Source organism: Myxine glutinosa, chromosome 1 (genome assembly GCF_964187855.1).
Source record: "Myxine glutinosa chromosome 1, kmMyxGlut1.1, whole genome shotgun sequence".
In the NCBI taxonomy this organism is placed as follows: Eukaryota; Metazoa; Chordata; class Myxini; order Myxiniformes; family Myxinidae; genus Myxine; species Myxine glutinosa.
Window position 1 is genome coordinate 54,312,687 of NC_136261.1, and position 17,716 is coordinate 54,330,402.

The window sequence follows — 17,716 nt, forward strand, 5'->3', positions numbered from 1 at the left end:
GCCATTTGCATTTTTGACACCCCCATCTCTACCCTGTTGAGAATCCCGAGGGCACAGGCAACTTGCTAGTACATTTAATAAGAAATTTATCAACATATGTTTCATTTAAATGGAGGCCGCATTACACTTTTTTAACATGTCTGACTACTACAGGTATTTTGGTGCTGCCACTTTTTTTGAAAACACGCCTCTGAGCTGTTCTCGCCTGGGTTTGAATCCTGGCCCAGCTATAAACTGTCATCGTGGTGTATCGTAGGCAGGGCGAGGCATCAATGTGTGTGCCGTCCCGAGGTTCGATGTTAAAATGGGCATCCCGTCTGCCGGCATTTGTTGGTGGACGTTAAAGATCTCACGGTGTTCTTCACGAAGAGGAGATGAGTTATCGCTGGTAGCCTGGTACCATGAACAAATTCCAAATCCCTGCCCTGACTTCCTGTGCCGGAGTGGCGACTCATCCAGGATTATAACCCGAGCCAAGAAACGGCTTCGGCAGAACTGATCACCATTTCATATGCAGTCTGTGGCTGCTGATTGCATCATTTCTGGGAACGCAGCTGTTTTTCGTTTTTTCGTTTTTGTAAATGTCCCCCCCCCCCCCCCCCCCCCCCCCCCCAAAGGAGGTAAAATGAACTTTTGGGTGATCCAAAGTAAGATGGGTAATTTTCATTGATTAATATCTCGTGAATAATCTGGCATGTTAAGTATTCTCATCTGAACCACTGGCTCATGATGTAGGGAACCCAGGTTCAAATCTTATATACTGGCAAAGGCACCCGGCGTTGCCGGGCAACGCAGAGTCGCTTCGCTGATGGGAATATTAAGAGAGGAAGGAAGAGAAAGGAGGGGGGGGGAGGAGTGGAGGGGAGGGGCAGGAGGTATGGGAGCAGAGTTGGAGGGGAGGGGTGGGAGAGAGGAGGTGGAGGAAGGGAGGGGGCAAATAGGGGGTGGTGGGAGGGGAGGAGGGAGCAGGGGGGGAGATAGGGAGAGAGGAGTGGGAGAGAGAGGTGTGGGAGAGAGAGAGGTGTGGGAGAGGGAGAGGTGTGGGAGAGAGAGAGGTGTGGAGAGAGGGAGGTGTGGGAGAGAGAGAGGTGTGGGAGAGAGAGAGGTGTGGGAGAGAGAGAGGTGTGGGAGAGAGAGAGGTGTGGGAGAGAGAGGGAAATAGGTGGGGGAGATACAGAGGGGGTGGGGGAGATACAGAGGGGAGTGGGGGGGGACAGAGAAATGTGAGGGGAGGAAAAGGGGGGGGGGGCGGGTTAGCAAAGTGAATGTGTTGAAAAGTTGGCACAGAAATATGAGTTCTCAGCATGTGTATCGTAGTTGTCAGTTGTCAGCTGATGCGATACATAATATAGCATGTATCGCATCAGTCCGCCACCCATCATGTATGGAAAATACAGTGCAGAGGGGAAGAGTGGAATTCTGCCATTTTGCTTTTGTAATAAATAGATGGTATAGTGTTTTGAATGACAGGTATTCAGAGAAAAAAAAAAGACATTCACCCTTTAAAAACCATGCGAATAAATTATTGAATTATCAGCCGCGTTTTTGTTCATATCCTTATCCTTTTCTCACCTGTGTTGCAGGTCGAGCGACAGGTTTCGTGATGCTTGAAAAGGTGGTGTATAATCAGAAATACTGTTTGATAGGCAGATATATTACTGTTATACAGTGCCTTCAGAAAGTATTGACACCCCTTGACTTCTATTCACATTTTCTTGTGTCACACCCTGAATTTAAAATGGATTAAACTGAATTTTTTTGTCACTGATCTACACAAAATAACCCACAATGAAAAAAATTTTTTAAATATATTTTTGCAAAATAATTAAAAATGAAATGCTGAAATGTCTCAAGTCAGTAAATAAGTCAACTCCTTTCTATGTCATGCCAAATTGAACTCAGGAGCATCCAATTTCCTTTGATCATCCTTGAGGTGTATCTACAACTTGACTGCAGCGCACCTGTGGCCAATGCAATTGATTGGACATGATTTAGAAAGAAACACACCTTTGTGGCGGACACGATGGCTCGCTGGGGTGGTGACATCATTCCGCGCACCAAGAGGGTGTCGGCCACGCCCGAGGGGTAGGCGTGGCCTCGGGATATACACGGGGCTCGCAGCCCCGAGCAAGTCAGTGCTACAGTTTGAGCTTTACAATAAAGACTCTTTTGATCCTACGCATTGTGGCTTACCTTCTTTGGCAAACAAGTTGCATGCGTAGCACCACGCTACACTGGTGACCCCTTTTGGTTCAGCCGCCGCTGACCACAGAACGCGCCATGGCCAGCAACGCGGTCGCGGTAAAGCTCCCTGAGTTTTGGAAAGCACAGGCCGAGGTATGGTTCGTGCAGGCCGAAGCACAGTTCCAGCTTCGAGGAGTAACTGCGGACGAAATGAGTTACTATCACGTGATCGCCGCCCTTGGGCCCGGCACGGCCGCCCGAGTCGTGTCCATCCTGCGGCACCCACCGGTGGAGCACAAGTACACGGCACTCAAACGTCTCCTCATCGCCACGTTCAGCCTCACGGAGCTCGAACGGGCGGACCGCCTCCTGGACCTTTCCAAACTCGGCGACACACGACCATTGGTACGGACGGACTACATGCTGTCGTTGCTGGGTGACAAAGCCCTGGATTTTTTATTCCGGGTGCTTTTTCTATGACAGCTACCGGCACAGGTACGCCTCGCGTTGGCCGGTTCCAAAATAGGGGAACCCCGCGCTCTGGCCGTCGAGGCCGACAAGTTTTTCGCGGCTTGTGACACGCGGACGAGCTTTGGTGCGGCCGTCGCGGAACCCGAGGCTGATGCGCATGCACACCTCGTGGATCCCGAGGCTGATGCGCATGCACACCTCGTGGCTGCCGCCACGCCCCGCCCACCACCACTGCAGCGGCGAAAGCCGTGGCCTCCGCCGCTCCCGCCGCAAGCCTGGTGCCGTTTCCACGCCAGGTTCGGCCACAAGGCTATGACGTGTTGCCCGCCGTGCTCGTTTGGCAAGTCGGGAAACGACCGAGCCGACGCTCGGTAGCCGCCCTGAGCGTCGGCAATTCCGGCAGCCTCTTATTCATTACGGACACCTTGTCCGGGCGCTGCTTCCTCTGCGACACAGGAGCGCAGGTAAGCGTCATCCCAGCCCACGCGTCCGACAAGCGAACCGCGGGCCGGGGCCCCGCGTTGCTTGCAGCCAACGGTACACCCATACGCACATTCGAGAAGTGCTGCCTCTCCCTGCGGTTCGGAAGGCAGTGCTTTCAATGGTCGTTCGTAACCGCCAGCGTGCCCATGGCATTGCTCGGTGCGGACTTCCTATGTGCAAATGGGTTGTTGGTGGACGTGAAGCACAGATGGCTCGTCCAGGCCGAAACCTTTAGCTCGCTCACTTGTTCGCTGAGCAGCTCGTTGAGTGGCTCACTGAGCGGCTCACCGAGCGGCTCACCAAGCGGCTTGCTAAACGGTTCCGTCCCGGCGAGTTTGGTTTGTACGCTTCCGGCAGCGGATGACTTTACCCGCCTCCTCACCAGTTTCCCGGCCCTCACGCGGCCCACCTTCTCGGCGGTGGCCGTCAAGCACGGGGTTGAGCATCACATCCCCACCGTCGGGCCACCGGTCTACGCCCGGGCACGCCGCCTCGAGCCGACGAAGCTCGCGGTGGCGAAAGCGGCGTTCGCTACGCTGGAGCGGCTGGGCATCGTGCGGCGCTCCACGAGCGCTTGGGCATCGCCGCTGCACATCGTGCCGAAGCCCAGCGGGGGATGGCGGCCGTGCAGGGACTACCGCCGCCTCAACGATGCTACCACCCCCGACCGCTACCCGGTCCCTCACATCCAGGACTTTTCCGCCCGGTTGGCGAAAATGTCCCTCTTTTCCAAGGTGGACCTCATCCGCGGCTACCACCAGGTCCCCGTCAGGCCAGAGGACATACCGAAGACGGCCGTCATTACACCATTCGGCCTCTTTGAGTTTCTGCGGATGCCCTTCGGGTTGAAGAATGCGGCTCAGGCGTTCCAGAGGCTGATGGACAGCGTCTTGCGCGACTTGGATTTCGTTTACGTCTACCTGGACGACATCCTCGTCGCAAGTGCGTCCCGTGAGGAGCACCTACGCCATCTCCGCATGCTCTTCGAACGCCTGGGCCAGCATGGCCTGATCATCAACCCCGCCAAGTGCCAGTTCGGCGTCGCCGAAATCGACTTTTTGGGGCACCACGTCACCAGGCACGGGGCCATCCCCTTACCGGCCAAGGTGGAGGGCGGTCAGGGGGTTTCCGCACCCCCGCATGATCAAGGGGCTCCAGGAGTTCCTGGGCATGGTGAACTTTTATCAACGGTTCCTGCCCCACATCGCCCAGCTTCTGCGCCCCCTGCATGAGGCCCTCCGGGGGAAGCCGGGCAAAGGTGACGTTGCTTGGACCGAGCCGATGGACGCGGCGTTCGCGGGCGCGAAGCGCGCCTTGACTAACGCCACCATGCTCGCGCACCCGACGCCCGATCGCCCTCACCACCGACGCGCCAGACTACGCGGTGGGCGCGGTGCACGAGCAATGGGTGAAGGGAGCTTGGCAGCCGCTGGCGTTTTTCAACCGGCAGCTCCGCCGGCACGAACGGCGGTACAGTACCTTCGACCGTGAGCTCCTCGGGCTTCACCTGGCGGTCCGGCATTTCCGCCATCTGCTCGAGGGCCGTTCGTTCATGGCCTTTGTCAACCACAAGCCCCATGTCTTCACGATGGCCAAGGTCGCCGAGCCGTGGTCAGCCTGGCAGCAGCGTCACCTCTCGGCCGTGTCCGAGTACACGACGGACATCCGGCACGTCGCGGGGAAGGACAACCCGGTGGCGGATTGCCTTTCCCGGTCCGTCGCCCACGTGGTCCACCTCGGGATCGACTATGCCTGGATGGCGGCGGACCAGACCGCCGACCCCGACGTCCAGGCCTTGCGGACTGCCGTCACGGGCCTCCACGTCACCGAGGTGCCATTCGACGGCGCGGGCACGGCCCTCTTGTGCGACGTCTCTCTCGGCCGCCCTCGCCCCATCGTGCCCGCGGGCTAGCAGCACCGGGTTTTTGACACCATCCACGGCCTGTACCACCCGGGCACGAAGGCCTCCCAGAGGCTGGTCGCCGACAAGTTCGTCTGGCATGGCCTCCGGAATACCGTTCGCGATTGGACCAGGACGTGACTCGCGTGCCAGGACGAAGGTGCACCGCCACACCCAGGCCCTGTTGGCCCCGTTTACTGTGCCCGAACGTCGGTTTGACCACGTTCACGTGGACTTGGTGGGACCTCTGCCCCCCTCGCGGGGTTTCACCCACGTCCTCACCATGGTGGACCGCACCACCCGGTGGCCGGAGGCCGTGCCTTTGGCGGCGACGACGGCGGCGGACGTCGCGCAGGCGTTCATTGCCACCTGGGTTGCCCGGTTCGGCGCCCCCTCGGACATCTCGTCCGACCGCGGCCCCCAGTTCACCTCGGAGCTCTGGGGGGCGGTCGCGCGGGGGCTCGGCGTTCAGCTGCACCGCACCACGGCCTACCACCCCCAGGCCAACGGTCAGTGCAAGCGCTTCCATCGCTCCTTAAAGGCCGCGCTCCGGGCCACCCTCCGCGACGGCGGCTGGGTCGACAGGCTCCCCTGGGTCCTGCTGGGCCTCAGGACGGCGCCCAAGGACGACCTGCACGCATCCGCGGCAGAGTTGGTCTTCGGACAACCGCTGCGATGCCGGGCGAGTTCCTCCCCGACTCCACGGCACCATGGTCCGCAGCGCAGCAGCGCTCCGCACTGCAGGAGACCGCCCAGAGGTTTGCCCCAGTGCCGACGGTGCACCACGGGTGCCCGCCAATGCACGTCGCCCCGGAGCTTCGCACGGCGGAGTACATGTTCGTCCGCCACGATGCCCACCGGACACCGCTGTGGCCCGCGTACGACGGGCCCTTCCGCGTGCTGGAGACCGGGGCGAAACACTTCACCCTGGACATCGGCGGTACTCCTGACCGCGTTTCCGTGGACCGCCTCAAGCCGGCCCACCTCGACGTGGACCACCCCCCGCCAGTGGCTCGGCCCCCGCGTCGGGGCCGCCCCCCGGCGGTCGGACCCCCGGCACTGCCCAGCCCCACCGGCATGCCACCACCCTGTCCTGCACCCAGCCCAGACGCCGCCAGCCACCAGAGGGCGCTTCGGCCGGGTCATCCGTTTGCCCCACAAACTGACCCTTCAGGTGCGTGGGAATTCTGGGGGGGCGTGTGTGGCAGACACGATGGCTCGCTGGCGCGGTGACATCATTCCGCGCACCAAGAGGGTGTCGGCCACGCCAGAGGGGTAGGCGTGGCCTCGGGATATACACGGGGCTCGCAGCCCCGAGCAAGTCAGTGCTACAGTTTCAGCTTTACAATAAAGACTCTGTTGACCCTACGCGTTGTGGCTTACCTTCTTTGGCAAACAAGTTGCGTGCGTAGCACCACGCTACACCTTTCTATATAAGGTCCCACAGTTAACAGTGCATGTCAGAGCAGAAATTCTACCATGACGTCCAAGGAACTATCCAAGACACCTTCCTTGGCACACCACAAGACAAGAACTTCCTTGGCACACCTGAGCTCCCCACCACATACAAGGCTTTCATCCACAGCTCAATGGAATACTGTTCCCCCCTCTGGGCCGGTGCTCCTGCTTCACACCTGGCTCGGCTTCACGCTGTTGAAATCAAAGCTTTCAGAGTCATTGGAATCTCCTGCGATGAAGTTAACTCCGAGGGCCTTTCACTCACTCACCGCAGCCAGGTTGGTGGTCTTTCTGTCTTCTACCAACTCCTCTCCGGCCTTGCCCCCCCAGCCCTCACTGTGCTCTGTCCCCCAAATATTCCTACAGGTCACACAAGATCTGCCAACAACCCTCTTATGGTTAAACTGCCAAATTCTAGGCTCTCTGCTCACCTTTACTCTTTCATTCCTCTTTTCTCCCACCTCTGGAACAAACTCCCTCACTCCCTTCAATCCCCTTCCTCCCTCCAGGTCTTTAAAACAGCTGTTCACCACCATCTCTTATCTTCCCCCATCCAAAACCTTGATCTTTTCTACCCCCGCTAATTCACCCCAGATACACTTTTTTGAAATTCGAATTTCTTTCGTGGAAGTCCTTGCAGTGTCCATATGTTTCATACCTCTCCCACCTCCCCCGAAGCCCTCCCCCTCCCACAGATCTCCCGATGTCCCTGCTCTCAAATGTTGTGTTTGTGTCCTTCCCCCTCTCTCCCCATATTGTCTACCACTCCCATTATTTTGTGTTTAATGTGTCGGTTTGACTTTTTGTGTGATTAATGTTAGCTCTTTCATGAGCCTAGAACTTGTATACAAAAAAAAAGGGAAAAAAATGACATATTTGTGAGGAGGCATAGATCTGGGGAAGGGTACAAAACAATTTATAGTGTTGAAATTTCCCAAGAGCACAATGAGCTCCATCATTAGGAAATGGAAAGAATATGGAACTACCCAGACTCTTCCTAGAGCTGGCCGTCCAACCAAACTGAGCAACCGGGAAAGAAGGACCATTGTCAGGGATGTGACCAACAACCCAATCACCAATGTGACAGAACTACAGAGTTCTTTGGCTGAGATGGGAAAACTTGCTGGAAGGACATCAGTCTCTGCAGCACTTCACAAATCTAGGCTTTATGGGAGAGTGGCCAGACGGAATCCACTCCTGAGAAAAAGCCACATGACAGCATGCCTGGAGTTTGCAAAAAGGCACTTGAAAGACTGAGAGAGCATGAGGCAAAATATCCTGTAGACTGATGAGACGAAAATTGTACTCTTTGGCCTGAATGCAACATGCTATTTCTGGCAGAAAACAAGCACAGATCATCACCCATCTAACACCATCCATACAGTGAAGCATAGTGGTGGCAGCATCATGCTATGGGGGTGCTTTTCAGTGGCAGGGACTGTGAGACTTGTAAGAATAGAGGGAACAATGAATGAAGCCAAATACAGGCAAATCCTTGAGGAGAACCTGCTTCCGAGTGCAAAAGACGTTAGATTGCGGTGAGGATTCACGTTTCAACATGACAAGACGCCAAGCATACAGCCAAAGCAACACTGAAATGGCTCCATAACAAGAACATAAAAGTCCTTGAGTGGCCCAGCCAAAGCCCAGACTTGAATCTCATTGAGAATAATATGTAGAAAAACTTGAAGATGGCTGTTCACCGACACTCTCCACCCAACTTGATAGAGCTTGAGCAAATCTGCAAGGAAGAATGGGAGAAGCTCCCCAAATCCAGATGTGCAAAGGTGATACAGACATACCCAAGAAGACTCGAAGCTGTAATTGCTGCCAAAGGCGCTTCTACAAAGTATTGACTCAGGGGGCTGAATATTTATGTAAATTCGATATTTCTGTATTCCATTTTCAATACATTTGTAAAAAATTCTAAAAACATGTCATTGTGGGTTATTTGCTATAGATCAATGACAAAAGTTTTTGAATTTAACCCATTTTAAATGTAGGCTGTGAAAAAGTCAATGGGTGTGAATACTTTCTGAAGGCACTGTATGAATAAAATGGAAATGTTGAAAAAAATGTTGAATGTAGCAAGCGTTTTTTGCATCTAATCGACATGAGAAATGTGATTGAATGAGACTCACCATTATTATAAGTGAAGATGAAGGAGGAAGAGTTTTTGTTTTAAGATACATAATCTCACCTTACTCAACTATATCATACTGTTTGCAGATTGTCCAGCATCTGATTGATAAAAAGATGACGTTCAGAATTGGAAGCAAGCAAACGTACGGCGTATAAATCCCCGATAGGACAATTGTTGACGGACACGGGACAGGGCTGCTTTATAGTTTATATCTATAAATGTACTTGTGCAATTAATCACTACTCTGATCTCTTCTAATGCTTTTGTCCTCCATCAGGTTTATATACAAGTTCCACTATGAGCCTTAGATCAATGTAAACAAAAATAAAAACGAATGGGTACATATTAAAATTAAAGACAAAGGTGGATAGTAAATTATTTAGTGAACAATGATTTTACAGTTGTATCAGACACCAGACGTTCACAAGGGATTCCTTATCTCCAGAGGATTACATCACATGAGGGAAAGTCCTGCTAGTGACAAAGGCAGTTATTGGGCCTTCATTAGCAGGTTCCTTTGTAGGAAGGGAGGGGTTGGTGGAGGCAGAGAAGTGGTGCCATTCTTAAGGAATTCCCCCGTAGTGTGGTACTGCAATAAAATACATAGATTATACACGAGTTATCTTTTGAGAGCAGCAAAGTATTAGTACAAGTTGTTTTATTATGGGATCTGCTTGATGGGTGATTCTTCACGTATTTCTAAATTTTCCAATGCTTAACAGAAAACACTGCCGGCTTGGGATCCTTGGATCCTGAGTTCGAATCCCGGTCGATTCCTGAATTAACGCGAGGGGGGGGTTGACTCAGCCTGTCATCCTTCCGAGGTCGGCAAATTGAGTACAAGCTTGCTGGGATGAATGATCCTGGTGTGTACCCTGATTTAGAATAGGTACACCGTATCCCTGCGCATCGAAAGAGGCGATTAAGGGTTGGCGTCAGGAAGGGCATCCGGCCATAAAAAAAAACATTGCCTCAAACAGGGAACCATGATTGTCATGGGGCCCGCAAGGCTGACCCCTGCTTTAGCGGGGGAAAATGGCCTTAAAACGTTCATTCATTAATTTTCATTCATTCATTTTCATTCTTAACAGAAAACAATGGAAGAGAATTGTCAGCAGGTGATGTGAGAACAGTGACATCTTTACAGTCACAGGTTGCACAGGAGAGCAAATACTGTGGCCACCGCCACCATGACGTTATCAACCCACGCGGTCGGTGCACTTGCTCCAAAAACAAATTGAAAACCAATGCTGGGGCGCAACAAGGAAGACCCTATAGTCTTTCTCATGTCACACAAAACTTAAAAAACTCCTCCACGTTTTCCACTTGCCTCATTCATTGATATTTCAATTCAGGAACCCGATTTTTTTTAATACAGTCAAACACCACACTTCGGCGTTTCCCACTCAACCATAATAAAAGAAAACCTTGATTTTAATTTTTCCTTTTTAATATTGTCTTGGGCTTGTGTAGGAGCTGTAACACAAATCACACACACACACATGAGGGCAAACACTCAGAACAACATGGGACTGACTTCAGGCAAACACAGCTGCTAAGCTTGCGAGGGGGGGTGGGGTAGGGCGAGGGGGGGGGGTAGGGCGTGGGGGAGTGGGGGTAGGGCGAGGGGGGGTAGGGCGTGGGGGGGGTAGGGTGTGGGGGGGGAGGGAAGGGTGGATGATGATAGGGCACTCTGGGTAGCATATTTTCTCTCCACAGTCAGCACAGCAGTTAAGGAGCAGTTTTGCCATCCCCATGGGATTATATATACTAGGTTAGCGACACCCACCCTATGGGCGGGGCTTCAATTGGGAAGCCCAAATGAAAAGGCAAAATATCAGAAGGCTTTTATTTTATTTTAAACGATTCATATAAACATCCGTTGAATCATATCACACGCAAATCATCAAAATCTAAACAGTACATGGCGCCCATTTTGAAAAAAGATTGAATTCTGCAAAACGGAAGCGGCCGCCACACGTCTTTCTCAGTCGCACGTTTAGTTTATGTGTGAAGAGTGCGCGCCAAATCTGTAACACGGAAGCGGCCGCCACACCTGTTTCTCAGTCGCTTTGCACACGCTGTCATGTTACTTCGGAGCTGCATGTTTATATAGGAAGAGTTCGTCAGGAGTTGATCTACTCTCTCCTGGTACGTATAATTTCAACAAAAGCCACATCACTGTTCATGTCGGTAAATATTATTCCATCGTTTATGGAAAAACTGGAAAATTGTAAAATTGTAAAACTGGGAAAAATTGCAAAAACAATTGAGCCTATTTTACTCCAGGGGATCCTAGGATTACCCACCCAAAATATCGTTGCGATCGGTTCAGCCGTTTTTGCGGTACCTTCGAACGGACAGACAGACAGACGGACGGACATTTGGTGAATTATAGTAAGATATATATACATATATATATACACAAAGAATTAAGTTAAGCACCCCCCCCCCCCGTTTTTTTACAACCTCGCACATTACAAGTTTGTTGTCGTCAAAACAGTGTAATATACCCATGATATTGCTATATTTTCTGGAGAAGTGATATTATGGTCACATAAAAACATAACAATCATGCCGTTTTCAATATTTTATTCTGAATAATTTAAGGTGCAAATTTTTTGGGAATTTTAGGCATATTTTCACCTCAATTTAAGTATGGAGCTATAGGTCCATCACGGACAGTGTGGATGACGTTTATGTTTTCTAACGTACAGTCATTGTTCTGAGAAGACCTCTAGCGATCTTTGCGTCAATAACGTGTGTAGGACCCACGTGATCGGATCACTGACTCAACCAATCACTTTTTTTCACTTTGATCACTCAATTTCATCAATGGATAATTGCTAATGTCATACCAATCATTATTTGATCTCACATACCTTAGAATATATGCCAATGTATACATATACACAAAGAATATATATTAGGGGGTGCTTACCTTAATTCGTTGTGTAGGGGTGCTTAACTTAATTCTTTTGTTACGTGGTCCCCTCGGTGACTACCTGGTCTCGGTGACCCCCGGACCGTGAGAGGACCTTCGCCAGCAAGTAGGATGATATATATGAGCTTTCGTAACGCAACCCATATGAATTCCGGTCAAGAAGAAACCCCACACCAAGGATCCGGAATAATCAATAATATATTCCCTGAGCAATCAACAACCATCAACAATGCACAATCAATATTACAAAGATGCAAACTCATCTACACTAACTCTAAGATGGCCATCTTATATATTCCTCACGTGAGCCCCACTCCCGACTCCCTCCGTGGTCAATGTCTCTCACAATGTCTCTCGTCTCCGCACACGGGCGGTTGAACGAACCCCGGGCGGACGTGCTCCAAACGTGCCGTTTCGTACCGGGGACAGCTGCTGCAGCGCCCCTCCTTGCCAAGCAACGGGGCAAAATCCAGCGCGGCTTCCAACGCGTGCAAGGCCCCAAAGTGCGACCCGTACGCGTCCTTGTAGACGGGGCAAAACCAAGCGCGGGTTGCAACGCGTGCGAGGCTCGACGTGCGACCCGTACGCATCCTTGTAGACGGGGCAAACCAAGCGCGGTTTGCAACGTGTGTGAGGCTCAACGTGCGACCCGTACGCGTCCTTGTAGACGGGGCAAAACCAAGCGCGGTTTGCAACGCGCGCGTGGCCCAACGTGCGACCGCTTGGTTCCGTGCACGAACTCACGGGGACTTGACGTGCGACCCGTACGCGTCCTGGTAACTCCTCTCACCCGGAACGCCTCTGTTTTCCACGCAGCGCGAGGTCGATTCCACCTTTTGTCGTCGCGGGGCGAGGAAGATCAAGAAGAAGACTCGTCCTGTTCCCTCGTGTCTTTTCTTCTTCCCTCCTCGGTCACTTCCGTTTCCGGCCACTTCCGTTTCCGGCCACTCCCTCCGAAGGGCTCCTGACCCTCCAACCACAACAACTTAATATACTCCACACGGATAAGCAAAGACCTGAATGGTAATTCCCATACATTCACATAAATATGTAACACTCCCCCCCCTTCAAGAAAGAAAGTTTGAACCCAGCGAAAACTTTCTTCGCCGGCCAATTTGGAGAAACAAACCAGATAACTCAACCCCTCCAGATTACTCCCTCTGGACTAAGTACCAATACCGACATTGTCCCTGCCAAATCAAACTCCATCTCATGACCCTCTGACTTTGACCGTGAGTTTCTTGGGAATGAAGGTTAAGGGGTTGATCAAAGATCCAAAGTTAAGCAACTCGATCACACTTTCTCCGGGAGGCCAAGCCGAGTATTCACTACATGGATGCCTTTAGGAACGCGGAGTTCACGGTTAGTCCGTGCAGGAAAGTTCTCTACAGGGGCGCCTTGAGGAACGTGGAGTTCACGGTTAGTCCGTGCATGAAAGTTCACTACATGGACGCCTTTAGGAACGGCGTTCACGGTTAATTCGTGTAGGAATCTTGGCTCCGCCGCCTTCAGTGCTTCAACTTCTCAGAACTTCCCTAATAATTAGGGTGGGACCACTGGTCCCTGTAGTCCCATGAATAGCGGTCTCCTTCTCGGCCCCTACTTTGCCAATCCTTCCTTCGGGAGCGGCCGTAACTCAGGGAGCCTCCATAATAATTTTGATTGCGGCCCCCACCAAAACTACCGCCCAGTTGTCCTCTCCTGTAGACCTCTCGACGCCTACGAAATGCCTTCCCTACTGTTATGGTCCGACCCTCCAAATCCTTGCCATTCCAATTCTTCTCTGCCTCTCTGGCGTCTTTTGTGCTGGCAAACGTGACAAAGCCGAACCCTCTTGACTGTTGCGTTTCCCAGTCTCTTACCACCCGCACTTCCACCAGCGGCCCATATCTGTTGAAGACAGAGGTCAGAATTTCTTCCTCTGTTTTGAAGTTCAGTCCCCCTACAAACAACTTGGCACTTTTGTCGCCATCCTGAGCTGGTGTGGTGTTATTCTCCCTGCTGGGCTCTTTACCAACCCTCAGGTTACCATAAACTTGACCCCCGGCCAAATCATTCCCGATAACCACAGATACACCCTCTACAGGAAGCGTGGCTTGTAAACCGACGGTGACCGGTCCTGACACCAAATCGGACTCCAACTGGATGACCTGAAGGGGAGCACTAACACCACCCCCGATCCCCTGTAAACGAACACTATCCCCCGTTGCCGTCTCCTCGGACCATGGCAAAATGCCTTCAAGCATTAAAGATTGATGGGCCCCTGTGTCCCTCAATATCCTAACCGGTCTCCGGTTAGTCGAGGCTCCATCCAGTGACACAAACCCCTCTGAAATAAATGGTTGGTAACCCTTTTGATGGCGATTTCTTACGCTAGCCATCGCATTCGGAGTTGTAATAGTCGGACTCCGCTCTGGGTTGTCCCTTTTCATGAGGTAACAACTGGACATCAAGTGTCCAGGTTTCTTGCAAAACGCGCAAGTAGGTCCGGAGGAAAAACTCGGGGTCTGCCTCGGGCCCCCCGAACTATAAGTTTGTCTTGGGCCCGCATCCCTCTGATTTCGAACCGGTGGGGTATCATAGTTGTCCCCATAATCATCTCGAGGCCGCCGCCATGTATGGTCGTTCTCCGCACCTGCTGTTCCCCACCTCCCCTGCGGAGATCTAGGCGAGGAGTTAGGTTCGTGGACCCCTATTCGGTGGGTTAAGGCATAATCATCTGCCATGGTGGCTGCGTCCCACAACTTTGGTACCTTCTTTTCCTGCAGGTACACTTTGATGTCCTCGTGGACACACTGCTGGAATTCCTCCACCAGGATCAAGTCCCGCAATGCCTCGAAGTCTTTCCCGACTCCTTTTGACTCACACCACCGATCAAACATGTTTTCTTTCACTCTGGCAAACTCCACATGGGTCTCACTCTCCCCCTTCCTGGCATTCCTGAATTTTTGCCTGTAAGCTTCCGGAACCAACTCATAGGCCTTGAGGATGTGCTTCTTCAGTACCTCATAATCTCCACATTGGTCCATTGGTAGCGCCGAATAAATTTCCTGAGCTTTCCCCACCAGCACACTTTGCACGAGTATGGTCCATGCCTCCTCCGGCCAGTTTAATTGTCGAGCCACTTTCTCAAAGTGTGGAAAAAATTTCGCGACTTCTTTTTCACTGAACGGTGGAACCAGCCTCACATGTCTGCCCACATCCCAGGTTTTCTGGTTAGGTGTCGACCCCGTCAGCAAGGGTGGTGCCTCTCCCCGTTCTCTCATTAACTCCAGCTCCTTGAATTTGATTTCTTGCTGAAGCTCCATGTCACGTTCCTTTAATTCCCTTTCCGCTTTTCTCTCCTCTGCTTCGAGGTCCCTTGCAGCTCTCCTCTCCTCTGCTTTTCTCCCTTCTAACCTTTCCTGGAGTTCTCGTTCCACTCTCCTTTCCTCTGCTTGTTTCTCTTCCCTCCTCTCTTCTGCTTTCCTTTCTTCTTCTGCTCTTTCCTTTTCTGCTTTCCTTTCTTCTTCTGCTCTTTCCTTTTCTGCTTTCCTTTCTTCTTCTGCTCTTTCCTTTTCTGCTTTCCTTTCTTCTTCTTTAATCCGTTCCTGGCTCCGTAACTGCAACTCCAGTTTCCGGAGCTCAACGTCTTCTGATTCTTCGGGTAGCCACTCCCAGGCTAACTCGTCCCATGTTCCTAATCCCACCATAGATTGTATCACCGTGGCCTGCAACTCTGCCTTCCTCAAATTAGTTCGGACCTCCAAGTTAAAATGTTTGGCCAATTTCAAGAGGTCCGACTTTAGCAACGCTCGGAACTGTGCCTCACTCGGTGTTACCCCAAAGTTCTGTGCCACAAACGCCATGGTGCCTATCGTTAACACCTGTTAACCTTCACCCAAGATTTTACCGCAATTTCTCAAAACAAAAAAATTTACCAATTAATAATTAATTAATAAATTTTAATTACTAAAAATTATTATTTTATTATTTTATACAATTTTAAATCCCGGACGTAGACCCAATTGCGAAACCGCAAATCGTAATTTGGACGAGCCCCCAATTCTGTTACGTGGTCCCCTCGGTGACTACCTGGTCTCGGTGACCCCCGGACCGTGAGAGGACCTTCGCCAGCAAGTAGGATGATATATATGAGCTTTCGTAACGCAACCCATATGAATTCCGGTCAAGAAGAAACCCCACACCAAGGATCCGGAATAATCAATAATATATTCCCTGAGCAATCAACAACCATCAACAATGCACAATCAATATTACAAAGATGCAAACTCATCTACACTAACTCTAAGATGGCCATCTTATATATTCCTCACGTGAGCCCCACTCCCGACTCCCTCCGTGGTCAATGTCTCTCACAATGTCTCTCGTCTCCGCACACGGGCGGTTGAACGAACCCCGGGCGGACGTGCTCCAAACGTGCCGTCTCGTACCGGGGACAGCTGCTGCAGAGCCCCTCCTTGCCAAGCAACGGGGCAAAATCCAGCGCGGCTTCCAACGCGCGCGAGGCCCCAAAGTGCGACCCGTACGCGTCCTTGTAGACGGGGCAAAACCAAGCGCGGGTTGCAACGCGTGCGAGGCTCGACGTGCGACCCGTACGCGTCCTTGTAGACGGGGCAAACCAAGCGCGGTTTGCAACGCGTGCGAGGCTCAACGTGCGACCCGTACGCGTCCTTGTAGACGGGGCAAAACCAAGCGCGGTTTGCAACGCGCGCGTGGCCCAACGTGCGACCGCTTGGTTCCGTGCACGAACTCACGGGGACTTGACGTGCGACCCGTACGCGTCCTGGTAACTCCTCTCACCCGGAACGCCTCTGTTTTCCACGCAGCGCGAGGTCGATTCCACCTTTTGTCGTCGCGGGGCGAGGAAGATCAAGAAGAAGACTCGTCCTGTTCCCTCGTGTCTTTTCTTCTTCCCTCCTCGGTCACTTCCGTTTCCGGCCACTTCCGTTTCCGGCCACTCCCTCCGAAGGGCTCCTGACCCTCCAACCACAACAACTTAATATACTCCACACGGATAAGCAAAGACCTGAATGGTAATTCCCATACATTCACATAAATATGTAACACTTTGTGTATATATACATGCGCACACACACACACACACACACAAGCTGGGGGGGGGGGGGGGCGTGGGCTCGGCATTGCCCGGTGCTGTTCTAATCCTGTTGGCATTTTGAAGAAATAAAAAATAATAATTTCTTTTTCAAATGTTTTTTTCTCATAAAACACTCTACGCCACTCACTGATGGACCTCTGAAAATTTGACGAATATCTGTTTGGTCATCTCTGAGGAAAATGGTGAGAGACAAATATCTCCTTTATAGTATACTGTGTGTATATATACAGACTTGGCATTTAATATGGAATTTTTTTTTTCTTGACTTGGGTTTACTTTCTTAACTCAGTATATCAATCTGGTGAGTTTCTTTTACACTTGGTTGATTTATTTGTTAAAAGAACCATGTCACTGATGGTCTGTCACAGCAAGAAGTCAACAACAGGATTATATCACAGGTGGCGTGGCAAAATGTACGGACAGGTGCATTTGATGATTGGTTTCACAGTCGGGTATACAAGGGTTGTTGCGTTCTGTATTAGTGGAAAACAACGGCTGCACGTCTCCAAAAGTTATTGCCGCTTCCTTTGGAGATGGTCCGTCAACTCGACAATGCTGTTTGTCATGGAGTGGTGGCTTTACGAAATTACGGCATGAAACAGCGTGCTATTGCTCGGCAGTATGGCATCACTCAAGGTCAGGTGTCAAAGACTCTGAAACGAAATGCTCAGAGGGGTGTCCCTACTCCCATCCCGAGGCCAGGACGTCCCCGCAGAACCACAAGGAGGGATGATCGCCAGCTGCACCGGTTAGTCCGCAATGGCCGTACCAAGTCAGCTAATCGGCTTCGGGCTGAGTGGCAGCAACTGACAATTGTGCCTGTATCCAGAAGGCTAGTCAACCAATGACTGGTTCAAGCAGGCTATCGTGCCAGGTGTCCCCTGAGAAAGCCACGCCTGACCAGACAACACCGCCAGCGCCGATTTCAGTGGGCCAGAGAGCACCGTCAATGGCAGCCAGGACACTGGAATCACGTGATCTTCAGTGACGAGTCTAGATTTCTGGTCTATCGTC

At 51.7% G+C, this 17,716-nt stretch overlaps 1 protein-coding gene across 2 annotated transcripts in view; it reads right to left on the minus strand.

The window, feature by feature from the left end:
* LOC137424069 (single-stranded DNA-binding protein 2-like) overlaps positions 1 to 17,716 on the minus strand; it is a 219,290-nt gene that overhangs the window by 120,027 nt on the left and 81,547 nt on the right. The gene's annotated exons all lie outside the window — the stretch shown is intronic.